We start from the raw sequence: 15,570 nt of genomic DNA, 5'->3' as shown, positions 1-15,570 counted from the left end.
ACCGCAGTATATATACTTGCGGCGGTCGGCAAGCGGTAAATCTAAATTTAAATACAGGTGCATCTCAAAAAATGTGAATATCGTCAAAAAGTTAATTAATTTCCGCATTTGAATTCAAAAAGTAAAACTCGTATATTATATAGATTCATTAATGATATATTACAAGCATTTCTTCTTTTTAATTATGATTATTATGGCTTACAGCTAGGGAAAACCCAAAATTCAGTATCTAAGAAAATAAGAATATTGCGAAAAAGTTCAATATTGTAGACCCAAGGTGTCACACTGTAATCAGCTAATTAACTCAAAACACCTGTAAAGGTTTCCTGAGCCTTAAGGCCCCTTTCACACTAACGGTCCCTTCACATCCGCCTGTCAGTTTTTCAGGCGGATCTGAAACGTTTCCCTAATGCATCTCTATGAGGCATCGGATGTCAGCGGAGACATGTCTGCATCGGATGAGAACGGACAGCATGAATTCTCATTTGATTCCCCCATAGAGAACAGTGGGGACCTGACAGCTCTGTCTTCGCACACAGCACGGAGACAGAGCTGCCATCCGCCGAAGAGAAAAACTGAGTCTGCAGACGGACTCCCATGTGTGAAAGGGGCCTTAAATGGTCTCCCAATCTGGTTCAGTAGGTTACACAATCATGGGGAAGGACTGCTGACTTGACAGTTTTCCAGAAGGCAGTCATTGACACTCACAAGGAGGGTAAGTCACAAAAGGTCATTGCTAAAGAGGATGGCTGTTTACAGAGTGTTGTATCCAAGCATATTAATGGAAAGTTGAGTGGAAAGACGAAGTGTGGTAGAATAGGGTGCACAAACAACAGGGATAACCACAGCCTTGAGAGGATTATAAAGCAAAGCACATTCAAGAATTTGGAGGAGATTCACAAGGAGTGGAGTACGGCTGGTGTCAGTGCTTCAAGAGCCACAACACACCAATGTATAAGGACATGGGCTACAACCATCGCATTTCTTGTGTCAAGCCACTTCCGAACCAGAGACAACTTCATAGTGTCTTACCTGAGCTAAGGAGTAAAGGGACTGGACTGTTGCTCAGTGGTCCAAAGTCCTCTTTTCGGATGAAAGTAAATTTTGCACTTCATTTGGAAATCAAGGTCCCAGAGTCTGGAGGAAGAGTGGAGAGGCACACAATCCAAGTTACATGAGGTCCAGAGTGAAATTTCCACAGTTAGTAATGATTTGGGGAGCCATGTCATTTGTTGGTGTTGGTCCACTGTGTTTTATCAAGTCCCAGGTCAGCGCAGCCCTCTAGCAGGAATTTCTAGAGCACTTCATGCTTTCCTCTGCTGACCAGCTTTATGGAGATGCTGATTTAATTTTCCAGCAGGACCCGGCACCTGCCCACACTGCCAAAATTACCAATACCTGCTTTAATGATCATGGTATCACTGTGTTTGATTGGCCAGCAAACTCGTCTGACCTAAACCCCATAGAGAATCTGTGGGGTATTGTCAAGAAGAAGATGAGAGACACCGGACCCAACAATGCAGAAGAGCTGAAAGCCACTATCAAAGCAACCTGGGCTTCCATAACACCTCAGCAGTGCCACAGGCTGATCGCCTCCATGCCACGTCGCATTGATGCAGTAATTCATGCAAAAGGAGCCCCGACCAAGTATTGAGTGCATACTATACTGAACATGGACAAACTTTTCACTAAGCCAACATTTCTGTAATAAAAATCCAATTTTGATAATATTCTATTTTTTTGAGATGCACCTGTAAGTTCTGTATCATAATAATAATTTGAGTAAATTGGATCTATAATCTTTTTTGCCCTGTTTTATGTTTTATAATCATACGCTTTCCTCCAATCTCTTAGCCAGGTTCCACATATTGCATTTTGTAAAGCCCAAAACAAACAGTTGATGCTATATAAATCCTGTATAATAATGATAATATAATAACTGCTTCAAACAGTTATTTTTTAGTACATAAATAAATTAACTTTCTCATTTTTAAACTGTAAAACCTGCTACAGAAGAAACCACCTGTATAATATTAATCTTTTGGAGAATAAAAAAAATGATATAATTTCCAGCATGGCGCGTATGCACCTTGTAAATAAAAAGCTACGTATCACCAAAACCCTTGCTCATTCTTTTCTGGACTGTTTTTGTGTTGCTCCCTCCACACCCCCCAGATCTGTCATTCATAGCCCCTTTTGTTTGGGATGCCATTGAATAAAAAGAAAGCACAGCTAAATCGGTCTGTGAGGCGGAGAGAGCTAGGGAGGAGACCCAGAATGTAGCACAAGAGAGCAGAGCTGATTTTCTGGTCCAACTAGTCACAAAATGATGTCATCTGCATTTTATTAGTGGATAAATAAATGCATACTATATATTTTATACCATAACTAAATCGGCTCATGTTATATATAGGCAGTAACATTTCTTTAACACAACTATGGCAAACGTGAAACAATAGGACTAAGAACTTCCTATTGTGTATGAACTGTGCACTCTCTACTGAGCTTGAAAAGATCAGGGTGTAGCAAGATGGCTGACTTCGCACAGCACTTGCCTGCTCGGTGGTTGCTAAGTAACCAGTATACAGAATTGTACTAGTAGATTTGCTCAGAGTTCCAGCACCGTTTGCAGCATTGAAGGTATGAATACAAGAGATTTCTGTATGTTTACTGATTTTATGCACTGAATTGAAGTGCTATTGTTCATATATATATATATATATATATATATATATACATACAACATTTCTTTCAGGGAGAAAAGGCATATGCTGTATTATGGTTGCTAACCCTGTCGCTGCTGAACCACTTGATCTACATGCTAAAATGCATATTATTGACCTAAAAGATCCCCCAAAAAACAACCTCTTTTCTGAAAACAAGAGGACCTAAAAAAAAAAAAACAAGATGATAGTCACCTCAAAGTTTTTATGCTGCATGATAGCTGTGCAAATGTTTACATCATTATCATTACATTAAAAATAAAATACACAAAAAAAATTTAAATTTATTTTAACGCACACAAACCCAATACCATCTCCAATTTTCATTTATAATATATGTTATATATATAATAAAGGAATATATATATATATATATATACACACACACACCGGTATATATATATATATATATAATATATATATATGTAATAAAGGAAAATATATATTATATCTATATATAATAAAGGAAAATATATATTATATATATAATAAAGGAATATATATATATATATATATACACACACACACACCGGTATATATATATATATATATATGTAATAAAGGAAAATATATATTATATATATATATATATATATATAAAATAAAGGAAAATATATATTATATATATAATAAAGGAAAATATATTTTATGTAAAAATAAAGGAAAATCTATATGTTATAATTGACAATGTTGAGTTGATAAATATAAAATATATCAAACCTCAAAAATGTAGTCCACCTGTGAAATGACAAAAAAACTCTGATACTTAAAATTGTGATACATAGGCCTCTTTCACATGGGCGTTCAGTTTTTTTTCTCCGCTCCGGTGCTTTTTTTTTTTCATGGAGCGGATGACACTTGTGTCATCCGGTCCGTATGTCCGCATATCATCCCATCCCTTTGCGGATGATATACGGACATAATGTATGTCTATGGGCATTGCGGATGTCAGCGGATGACACCGCTGACATCCGATTTTGCATCCGTTCCGTTTTTTGAACAGAAGAAAAATAGGGTTCTGTTCCAAAAAACGGAACAGAACTGAAAGGATGAAAATCGGATGTCAGCGGATGGTATTCCGCTGACATCCGCAATCCCATTGACATGCATTATGTCCGTATATCACCCGCAAAAAAATAGGATGATTTGCGGACATTTGGAGCGCCTGTGTGAAAGGGCCCTTAAGCTTCAACAGGTTATCAGCTTTTTGCTAAACCTAAATAATGACCCCAAATTATTTCCTTAAACTTTGCTTACTGCAAAAATAGCTAATACATATTGTGCTATTTTTATTATTATTATTTACATATGCACACTCATCCTAGGTGTGTGTGAGTTGGAGTGGATTTTTAACTCTGTTTATTTATATTAATTTATTTAAAGCAGTATTAAACCCAAAACCAAAAATGTAAGAATTTGCAGCTTACCAATCATAAGATGTGGCAGCTGCATTAGTTGATAGTTCTGTTTTTAGGGTTAGTTCACATGCAGTCCAGTGCGTTTTTTTTTCAGCATCAAAAATGCATGGATAGTAGGTTATATGATTTTTAATGGCATAGTTCACACTAATGTGGTCAATTCCAGTGTGTTACGGTTCCAGAAAAAAAGTAAAACATGTTGCATCTCTCCTGCACTGGACTGTACCGGACCGTGGTAAAATGCATCAAAAAAGCACTGGAATGCACATGTCCTTATTTAAGGCTAAGAAAAAAAAGAGAGGGGGGGAGGGGGGGATGCATGGAACTGCACCAAAAATGTAACAAAAACGCACTGCAACGCTTCAAAAACAAGCATGCAGAAAAGCATCTGGGTTGCATCCAGACTGCGTTTTTAGGTTGTGAACTGACCCTTAGACTGTTTTCCCTTTCTTAATACTTGGTAATCCTGCCAGTAACACACCTCCTATAAAAGAGTACCCCCACTCTGGATGGAGTAACAAAAGAGACACCTTTGGGCAGCAGCATTGTCAGCCTGGGGGGAAGGGAGTGTTAGATGGACTAGCAGATTTAGATATACTAACGAACTGAAACTCCAGCTCACACGTTTTAAGTAGTTACAGCAAACATTTTTCCCCTCTGGGGATGCATAAATAAATAAAAGCTGATCATCATAAACACCCCTGTCAGTGAGAAATGGTTTGTCTAAAGGGCCGTAAACACTTGACGAAAATCGGACGAAATATCCTCCGATTTTTATCTGTCTTCTCAGTGTTCATTACCGTTTTTAGTTGACAGTGCATAAATGTTCACGAAATTTCTCGTCCGATTTTTTTTTGGCACATTTGTTCCTAGACTTCCAGGTTGTCAGCAACTTCGGTCATTCGTATCCGATTTTTCACGGACGTACTGCATACACATTAAACGAAAATCGTTCATCTGGGGACGGACGAAAAAAATTTTGGTGTTTGTCCCTCCGTTTCTTTTCGTTGGAAATGTCGGCATCGGCCGCTGAAAGTTGTGTACACACTAGCCGAAAATCGGACGATTTCACATCGGGCGGAAATTTTCGGCAGATTTTCTACTAGTGTGTACCCCACTTAAGTCCTCTTATTGCTACTCTATTTTAGGGCAGCTTGTTCTTCTGAAAAACAACAGACTTACTGACAAGATCACAGGGGGAAAAAAAAGGCAGAAAGCATAAAAGAAAGAAAACGAATGCAGCCATCACATCTAAGAATTGGCAAGCTGCAATATAATAAATGTTTGCTTTTGGGTTTAATATTGCTTTCAAGTGGAACTTTACTAAAAAAAAAAAAAAAAATAGGTGAACAGGAAGGATTTATTATGCAGAAAAGAAATGCTTTGTCTCGTCTGAATTAAAATGACTTACCGGCCTGTCCGCCCCTGCACAGCTCACTGTAGAAATTCAGCAATGCCCAAGCTGACTGCACTCTTGTGTATGCATGGGATTGACGTCACCCCGGCCAATGAAAGCTGCTGGTGATCGAGACCCAGAAGCCAGCCGCCGGAAGATGTCTGCAGCTGGCAGGGAGCTCCGGGATGCCACAATGCTGGATCCAAAGTATAGTTCGGCTTTTATTTTTTTTAAATATTTTTTACTTTTTTCCTTAGCCACTTCTGGACCGAGCCTTTTTCTTACACTTTTTGCTTACATGTTAAAATCAGTATTTTTTGCTATAAAATTATATATTTCTCTTACGTCCTCCGACAGTCGCCGCCTCTTCATATTCGTCACATATGGGGTATTAGACTTTGCTCCGAAGGAGTAGCTAGGCAACAGAATATGTTAACATTAAAGCTTTTAACATATCCCACCCTCAAGGGGTGGTCCCCTCAGTCAATACCCTCCTACTTCCTGCAACCATATCTCAGTTTCAATGTCTAGCTTGTCAGGAGTGGCTGGCTCTCTGTGCTGGGGCTTTGTGCCCCAGACTCTTTCTTCTTTTTTGATTTTTTGTTTGAGTTTTCTCTCTACCTTTACTTAGCTGTTCTTTTTGTCAGCGTTAGTTAGTTCTTCGGATAAAGAGGATCATGCGGGCTGGGTCTCGGGCTGATCCCCCTGGTCGCAGGTCGTGGGTCAGTGGCTTCCCAGCCTGCCATCGAGCGTTCAGCCAGGTAACGCTCCTGGCACAGTGAACGACCCATCCCTGTTCGGTGCAGGGATGATTGGTGAGGTGGCTACCTCACTGGACGCTGTGCGGTTTCTTAACCCCCATTCTGTGCGTCTTGTATGCGACTCTCCCTGCCTCATGTGCAGCGGCTTGTTCGCCTGTGCGGGTCCCCCACGCCACTGTGAGGTAAGTGTATCTATGTGGGGACCTGTCTGTCTGGGGGGGTGTCAGTCTGGGACTGTGTAACCTGCCTCTGTTCACACTGTTTGTCTCCCTATCACTCGGCTGCATGCTGTGGGCTGCAAGGAGGGGGGGGAGCTGTGTGACACTGTGTGTGTCAGCCTTGTCAGTGTGAGAAGCTGTGTGCTGTGGGGCATGTTTTGTGGCATGTTTGGGCACTATACAGCGATCGCTGCGGCGATCTAACATGTTTTTTTTTTTATACATGAATGACATGTGTGCATTACTGTACTGTGGAGCGGCGGTTTCGGCGCCAAACGGTGCCATTTTGCCTACACTCGCTCCGGCCGCATGTTCTACATGCATGGCGGCCATTTTCTTGTAGCCTCCCATTGGCTTTCATAGAGTGCCCTGGCAGCATCACTTCCTCTTCTCCAGGAACACTGATCGAGGCAGCAGGAGCGGCGAGGGTCTCCTCAGGTTATATCCTTCCTATCCATTGCCTGTGTCAGTTTTATTGTCCCTGTGGGGGTCTCATTGTGCTTGTGTGTGGTGCGGTGGGCTGCGCTCGCCGCGCTTGTTAAAGGGGCAGTTAACCCTTTATTATCCGGCATTTGTTATAGGGGCAATGGATTCTCAGGAGGGCAAATTTCCTAACGCCTTGGTGGAAAGCCAGGGGACCGCTGTTTCCCCCCCAGGGGGGGATTTAGCCACTATTGTGGCTGGCCTTGCTGCTCAGGTGCAGATGCTGGTGGCTGCTCAATCTACTAAAAGACCCAGAGTTTCTCTTTCCTCTGATTCTGAGGGTGAAGGTGATGGGGCTGTTATGGCGGGGGCCTCCTTATCGGGGTCCCGCTTCTCCCTGGATCTAGTGGGGTCCGAGGTGGAGGCTGAAGTTGAAGGGGTTGATAATTCTCCCCCTGGCTCGCCTGAAGAGCTTGCAATCATGGATGAATTGATTGCTTCCATAAAGCAAACGCTGCGTTTGCAGGATGAAGTGTGTCCCCCCCGCTGCCTTGGCGGCTTATGGGACGCAGAGAAAACGCAGGACGCCACAGGTTTTTCCCTGCAATGATGATTTTCAGCACGCTGTTAAGGAACAATGGCGCAATCTGCGCAAACCTTTTGCTGTACCAAGTAGGTTCAAGCTGCGTTTTCCTTTCTCGCCTTCCACTGATGAATGGTGGTGTGTGCCACCCCCAGTGGATCACGCAATTGCGGTTTTAAACAAAGCCACTGCGATTCCTGCAGAGGATTCCCCTGTGTTCCGTGATGCCACGGATAGGAGATTGGAGTCTCTTGCCCGTCATACTTATTCTGTTACGGGTTCTATGTTTAAGGCTCTGTTTGCCTCTCTCATGGCGGCCCAGGCGGTCGCAAGTTGGACGCAGATGCTTAGGCGCGTCCTAGTGGCCGATTCGGCCTCGCCGGCGACCCTGGATATGGTGGATCAAATCCACCAGGGTGTCATGTATCTGTGTGATGCGGACTTGGACCTAGTCCCGTTGGCTGCACGTGTGCACAGCGTGGCGGTGTTGTCTCGCCGCCTGGTTTGGTTGAAATGTTGGTCGGTGGACCAGTCTTCACGTAAGACCTTAGCCAATCTGCCTTATGATGGGTCTCGCCTTTTTGGGGAGTCCTTGGATGTGTTGATTAAGGGAATCACCGGAGGTAAGAACACTCTCTTGCCCCATTTCCCCAAGGCTAAGGGGGCTTCTGGGAAGAAGCATGCTAATTTTCGGCCCCCTCAGGGGTCCTTTCGTGCCTTTCGGTCGCACTACAAGGGCAAACCGTTCAAAGGTCAAGGCTCTCAGAAGAAGCCCTGGTCTGGAAAACAGAAGTCCGGTCAATCCGGATCCGCAGCCCATAACAGTGCGGCCTGAAGGGGCGCCCTCACCCAGTTTTGGGGTGGGGGGACGCTTGCTCGGTTTTCTTCAGCCCTGGTTGGCCCGCGTGCGGGACAGATGGGTTCAGGAGATCGTTCGATCTGGTTACAAGATTGAGTTTCTCTCTCGGCCGGAGAGCAGATTTTTCCCCTCAAATCTTCAACTGTCTCCGGAGCGTTTACGGGACCTGCACCTGGCGGTGCGGGACCTGAGGGCTCAGGGAGTGGTAGTTCCGGTGCCTCATCGGGACAGATTTCGGGGGTTTTATTCCAATCTGTTCACCGTGCCCAGAAAGGAGGGCAAGGTTCGTCCAATTCTGGACTTGAAGGCTCTGAACCGCTCTGTGCGGGTTCGCAAGTTCCGCATGGAATCCCTGCGGTCGGTGGTGGCTGCCCTGGTTCCGGGGGAATTCATGGCCTCCATCGATTTAAAGGATGCGTATCTTCACATCCCCATTTTCGAGGGTCACCAGAGGTACCTTCGATTTGCCATTGCGGAGGATCACTACCAGTTCGTGGCGTTGCCTTTTGGTCTCGCCTCGGCTCCGCGGGTCTTCACCAAGGTGCTTGCACCGGTTCTGGCATTATTGAGGGCCCAGGGCATTTCTGTCCTGGGGTATCTGGACGACATTCTGGTTCGGTCTGCGACCAGCCAGGGTCTGGAGAAGGACCTGTCTGTCACGATGCAAACTCTGCAGGAGTTTGGTTGGACGATAAATTTTCCAAAGTCGACACTGAGTCCGTCGGTTCGTCTTCCCTACATGGGAATGATTCTGGACTCGGTGCAGGCGAAGGTCTTCCTGCCGGAAGACAAACTCAGAACTCTTCAGGAGGAAGTCAGGTCCCTCAGGGACGTTCCGCACTCGTCTCTGCGGACGTGCATGAGATGTCTGGGATTGCTGGTCTCGGCCTTCGAGGCGATTCCCTTCGCCCAGTTTCACACGCGGGGTCTCCAAGCGGAGATCCTGTCCATGTGGGACGGGCGACCTCAATCTCTGGATCTTCGAATCTCATTGAGTCATCGCACCAGAAGAGACCTTCTGTGGTGGCTCCAGTCCCCGATGGTGTCCGGGGGCAAGTCGTTTCGTCCTATCTCGTGGACGGTAATCACCACGGATGCCAGCCTGTCGGGCTGGGGTGGTGTTCTGGGCGTTCTGTCCGCCCAGGGGACTTGGTCGGAGGGGGAGTCCTCCCTTCCGATCAACATTCTGGAATTGCGTGCGATAAATCTCTGTCTTCATCGCTGGATGGATCGGCTGCAGGGCTGCCCGGTTCGGGTGCAGACAGACAATGCCACGGCGGTGGTCTACATCAACCACCAAGGGGGCACCAGGAGTGCCCGAGCGGCTCGAGAAGTGGCCGACATTCTGTCTTGGGCCGAGACTCATGTCCCGGCGATAACGGCGGTTCACATTCCGGGGGTGGAGAACTGGCAGGCGGACTATCTGAGTCGCCAGACCCTGGATCAGGGGGAATGGTCTCTCCACCCGGCTGTCTTCCAGACGTTGTGCGCGAAGTGGGGTCTTCCAGATGTGGACCTGTTCGCGTCTCGTCTCAACAACAAGGTGAGAAGGTTCGTGGCAAGGACGCGCGACCCTCGGGCAGACGCGTCGGACGCGTTAGTGGCCCCGTGGCATCAGTACAGGCTGATGTACGCGTTTCCACCGATTCAGTTGCTGTCCAGGTTCCTTCGCAGGTTACACTCGGAACGCAGCACGGTGATTCTTGTGGCACCGGACTGGCCTCGCCGGTCCTGGTACGCAGACCTCGTGAATCTGGCGGTCGACGCCCCGTGGCGTCTGCCTCTTCGAGACGATCTCCTGTCTCAAGGACCGATATACCATCCTGCTTTACAGTCGCTGGCTTTGACGGCCTGGCTGTTGAGACCGAGGTCCTGAAGGAGAAGGGTCTCTCCCCAGAGGTCGTTCATACCTTGATCAACGCGAGGAAGTCTTCCTCGGGGAAGGTTTATTACCGTACTTGGAAGGCCTATTTTGCCTGGTGTGAGTCCAGGAGGTTTTCACCCCGCACGTACTCGGTTTCCCGAGTGCTGTCCTTCCTTCAAACGGGTGTCGATCAGCGTTTGGCGCTGGCTACGATAAAGGGTCAGGTGTCTGCGCTGGCCGTTCTGTTTCAACGTCCCGTGGCTTCCAACTCCTTGGTTGGCACTTTTGTTCAGGGAGTGCGGCATCTGGTTCCTCCTAGGAGGGATCCTCTGCCCCCTTGGGACTTGAATCTCGTTCTATCTGTGTTACAACGTGCTCCTTTTGAACAGATCAGGGAGATCTCGTTGTCTATGTTGTCCAAAAAGGTCGCCTTTTTGGTTGCAATCACTTCGGCTCGCAGAGTGTCGGAGCTGGCGGCTTTGTCCTGCAAGTCTCCGTATCTGGTTGTTCATTTGGATAAGGTGGTCTTGCAACCTAATCCTTCTTTTCTTCCGAAGCGAGTTTCGGAATTCCATCTTAATGAGGATATTGTCTTGCCTTCGCTGTGTGCGAAGCCTAAACATCCAAAGGAGGTGCGATTACATTCTTTGGATGTTGTTCGGGCGATAAGGGTTTACCTTAAATCGACTGAGTCTTTTCGAAAGACGGACTCCTTGTTTGTTCTTCCAGAGGGTCCTCGGAAGGGCATGGCGGCGTCGGCCTCTACCATCGCCAAATGGATCAGGCAGACCATTGAACAGGCCTATGCTTTGCAGGGGAAGGTTCCCCCTGTGTCTGCGAAGGCGCACTCTACTAGATCTCTGAGTACGTCTTGGGCCTGTCGTCATGGGGCTTCTGTAGCCCAGGTGTGTAAGGCGGCGACTTGGTCGACCGTGCACACTTTCACAAAATTCTACAAAGCAGATGTTCAGGCATCGGCGGATGCTTCCTTTGGCCGCAAGGTTCTTAGTGCGGCAATTCCCTAGGGTCCCTTGTTGGGGACCTCTGGCTGTTGGGATAAGTTTTTTATCCCCTGGTTATTTGTCTTTTCCTGGGTTGTTGCTCCTGTTGAGCACTTGTTTTTCCTGTAGCCCAGCTGGTTTCCTTCCTTTGGTAAGGTTCCTTTCTTTGATGCGGAGACTGCGTTGCCTTTCGGCGCAGATGCGTTTTCCCACCCCTCATGTTTGCACTGCTTTGGGACGTCCCCATATGTGACGAATATGAAGAGGCGGCGACTGTCGGAGGACGTAAGAGAAAACGGAATTTTTGTAAAATCTTACCTGTAAAATTCCTTTCTCTGAGTCCTCCGACAGTCGCCGCCCCCGCCCCTCTTTTGGGGTTTGGTTGTATACTCTACTGCTATTCCACTAAAACTGAGATATGGTTGCAGGAAGTAGGAGGGTATTGACTGAGGGGACCACCCCTTGAGGGTGGGATATGTTAAAAGCTTTAATGTTAACATATTCTGTTGCCTAGCTACTCCTTCGGAGCAAAGTCTAATACCCCATATGTGACGAATATGAAGAGGCGGCGACTGTCGGAGGACTCAGAGAAAGGAATTTTACAGGTAAGATTTTACAAAAATTCCGTTTTTTTTAGCAGACCCTAGAGAATAAAATGGAGATTGTTGCAATATTTTTTATTACACCGTATTTGAGCAGCGGTCTTACAAACGCAATTGTTTTTGGAAAAAATTCACTTTTTCTGAATAAAAAATAAGAAAGCAGTAAAGTTAGCCCAATTTTTTTCTATAATGCGAAAGGTAATGTTATGCCGAGTAAATGGATACCCAACATGTCATACTTCAAAATTGCACACGCTTGCGGAATGGCAACAAACATTGGTACTTAAAAATCCCCATAGGCGACATTTTCAAAATTTCCACAGGTTACCAGTTTAGAGTTACGGACAAGGTCTAGAGCTCAAATTATTGCTCTCGCTCTAACGATCGTGGCGATACCTCAAATGTATGGTTCGAACACTGTTTACATATGTGTGGGTGTGACTTGCGGATACGTTCACTTCTGCGCGCGAGCTAGCGGGGACGGGGCACTTTCATTTTTTTTCCTATTTATTTTATCTTTTATTTTTAAATTGTTTATTTTTTTTTAAAATTATAATTTTGATCCCTTTTATTCCTATTACAAGGAATGTAAACATCCCTTGTAATAGAAATAAGCACGATCGGACCTCTTTAATGTGAAATCTGGGGTCAAAAAGACCTCAGATCTCACATCCACACTAAGAAAAAAAAAAATCATTTTTTTTTCATCTTAAAAAAATGGGCTCTTTAAATCAGTTGCTAGGAAGCGACGCATGATGTTGCTCCGGTCCTCCAAGGCCATAGAGTCGAGTGAGGGCCATCTTGCCCTTACTCGACTTCCTGTATGAGGGGACAGCAGACCGGATCGTTTTCCCCTCTACCTGCCATGACCCCCGGTATTTAACCTCAAAGTACCGACATAAAACTGCGGCAGGCAGTCCGGAAGTGAATGCACTTCCGTATACCTTAATACACTGCAACTTTTCTTTGTTTTTAGTCACTATTTTAATAAGCCTAGCACACTTATTAAATTAGCAATAGAGTAGGAACACTACTTTTTTCCACATAAACTAAAATTGTGCAATGGTTTGCCTGAAGAGGAACTAAGGCACCATATTCACCTCTTGTTCGCCATGGCAACTGTTGTTAAAATGGGCCAAGATGGCACCTGCTTTTGCTGTAAAGAAAAGGAGGGTAAAATTAACTAAAATGGTGGCTGCTGACATCATCACTAACTGATCATCCAGACTCCTGTAAAAGAAGGAGTACAAAGTATGTACTATTCTGTGCCCTATAAGTCCCAGCTTTTAACAATGTAGGTCACTTACTTCCATCTGCTCCCCCTGTAATTATCCTGCCCACATTTTAGTCTATTGGTGGGCATGATGCTAGGTGCAATAATGGCCACCAGATGTCACTCTCCCTTTTCTTTCATTTCTTTATTTCAATGAAGTGTTTAGTGTGGAGAGAAGAGGGAGAGTGACATCTGGTGGCCATTACTACATCTAACAACATGCCTGAGATGACCTAATTGTCTATAAGGCCTCATGGACTTTTTTAGGGCCCGTTTAACCACATGCAGCTCAGTGCATTTCTTTTCTGCATCAAAAATGCATGGAAAGTATGTTATATGGTTTCCAATGGAATACTTCACACCAGTGGTTGCAGTTCTATTTTTTCTGCATTGAACTGTACTGGAACGCTGTAAAACGCATAAAAAACACCTAAACGCACTGGAACACATATCCATATTTAAGGTTAAGAATAAAAAGGGGGGGGGGGGGGGATGCATTAGACTGCATCAAAAACGCACTGGAAGGCATAAAAAAACACACATGCAGAAAAAGCATCTGGAACACATCTGGGCTGTGTTTCTGCGTTTTTAGCTGTGAACTGGCCCTTACAGCTGCTCCTAGGGGCGTCAGGTGTTTTTTTCTTACAGCTTAAAAACATCTCTTTATGTTATTCCATGTGTCCATGCACAATTAGGCTTTTAGGAACTGTAAGTGGCATAGGAATTTTCAAGCTGCAAAAAAATCCCAGGGCCAGTGCAGTCTGGAGTTGCAGCGTTACAGCTATAAAAATGCCTGACACAGTTAAACGCATGTTAACACTGTATACAGTGTTAGGCCGCGTCAAGCATTTTTAAGCTGTATTTGGTTTTGGGAGTGGAAAATAGAAGAGGGCAAAGAAACTCTGCTTAACACTGACGCAGTTAAATGTGGCTAAATGCACATTAACGCCAATGCAAAACGCTTCTAAAAGCGCGTTTTTAACCACTTGCCGACTGCTCACTGAGCTGGTACTGCGGCAAATTGGCTCGTTATCGTCCAGCGGTGTAGACCTACGTCGCTGGACTCCTCCCCCTCTCGGCGCCGCGCGTACGCCGCCGGAGGCTCGCTCTGGGATCGAGTGAGGAAATCCGCCCGCTTGTGTAAACAAAGCGGGCAGATCTCCTATGTGACAGGCAGGGACAGATTACAGGATTCAGCATTGCTGAACCTGCGATCTGTGTCTGTGTCACACAATCCCCTCCCTCCACACACGTCAGTAAGCACCAGGCATACATTTAACCCCTTGATCACCGATAAAGTTAACCCCTTCCCTGCCAGTGTCATTATTACAGTAACAGTGCATATTTATAGCACTGATTATTGTAGTAATGTCACCGGTACCCCCAAAAGTGTCAAAAATGTCAGTTAGGGGTCCGATCTGTCCGCCGCAATGTCGCAGTCCCGCAAAAAAAAAATCACAGATCGCCGCCATTACTAGTTTAAAAAAAAAACAATAAAAATGACATAAATCTTTCCCGTAGTTAGTAGCTGCGATTTTTTTTACCAAAAATATGTAGCACAAAACAAATTGGCCTAAAATGTTAAAAAATTTTGATTTTTACATTTTTTTGGGGAATTTCATATAAAAAAATGGGAAAAATATTGTTATTTTTTCAAAATTGTCGCTATTTTTTTGTTTATAGCGCAAAAAGTAAAAATTGCACAGGTGATCAAATACCACCAAAAGAAAGCTCTATTTGTGGGGAAAAAAAAGACATAAATTTAATTTGGGTACATCATCGCACAACCGTGCAATTGTCCGTTAAAGTAATGCAGTGCCGAATCGCAAAATATGGCCTGGTCAGGAATGGGGTAAAATCTTCCGGTCTTAAAGCGGTTAAAAATACGCTCATTGAGAATTTTTTGTCAAAGACATGTAGCTAAATACATTTTGGTCTAAATATATGACAAAAATTGAATATATTGGATATTTTTTAACTGTCAAGGTAGAAAATGTCAATTTTTTCGCAAAATTTTCGTAATTTTTTTATTAATATCGCAAAAAATGAAAAGCGCAAAGGTGATCAAATACCACCAAAACAAAGCTCTGTTTGTGGGAAAAAAATTAGTTTGGGTACAGCGTTGCATGACCGCACAATTATCAGTTAAAGTCGCACAGTGCCAAGTTGCAAAAAGTGGCCTGGACGGAAAGCAGGATAATCCTCCGGTGGTAAAGTGGTTAAAACCACTTTTTCCTGGCGTCAGTACTGGCTTTGCAACTCGTTTTTTAAAATGCCCTGGGTCTAAACATTTGGTGAAGGTCAAATTTTACAGTGCCTTGAAAAAGTATTCTATTGTAGTTCTGGCTGTATGTTTAGGGTTGTTGTCCTGCTGGAAGGTGAACCTCCGCTCAAGTCTCAAGTCTTTTGCAGACTCTAACAGGTTTTCTTCTAAGATTGTCCTGTATTT

At 44.8% G+C, this 15,570-nt stretch overlaps 1 protein-coding gene across 1 annotated transcript in view; it reads left to right on the top strand.

Annotated features, from left to right (window-relative positions):
* The first annotated feature begins 2,608 nt into the window (after positions 1–2,608).
* Positions 2,609–15,570, top strand: part of STPG1 (sperm tail PG-rich repeat containing 1) — a 146,268-nt gene continuing 133,306 nt past the window's right edge. Inside the window, exon 1 of the mRNA XM_082244545.1 lies at positions 2,609–2,640. The gene's annotated coding sequence lies outside the window, so the exon portion shown is untranslated. The remainder of the gene's footprint in view (positions 2,641–15,570) is intronic.

This window comes from Pelophylax lessonae (genome assembly GCF_965119305.1).
Source record: "Pelophylax lessonae genome assembly, chromosome: 2".
Taxonomy (NCBI): Eukaryota; Metazoa; Chordata; class Amphibia; order Anura; family Ranidae; genus Pelophylax; species Pelophylax lessonae.
Note: the sequence above shows the minus strand (reverse complement) of the source record. Positions and strands in the feature narration are given on the sequence as shown.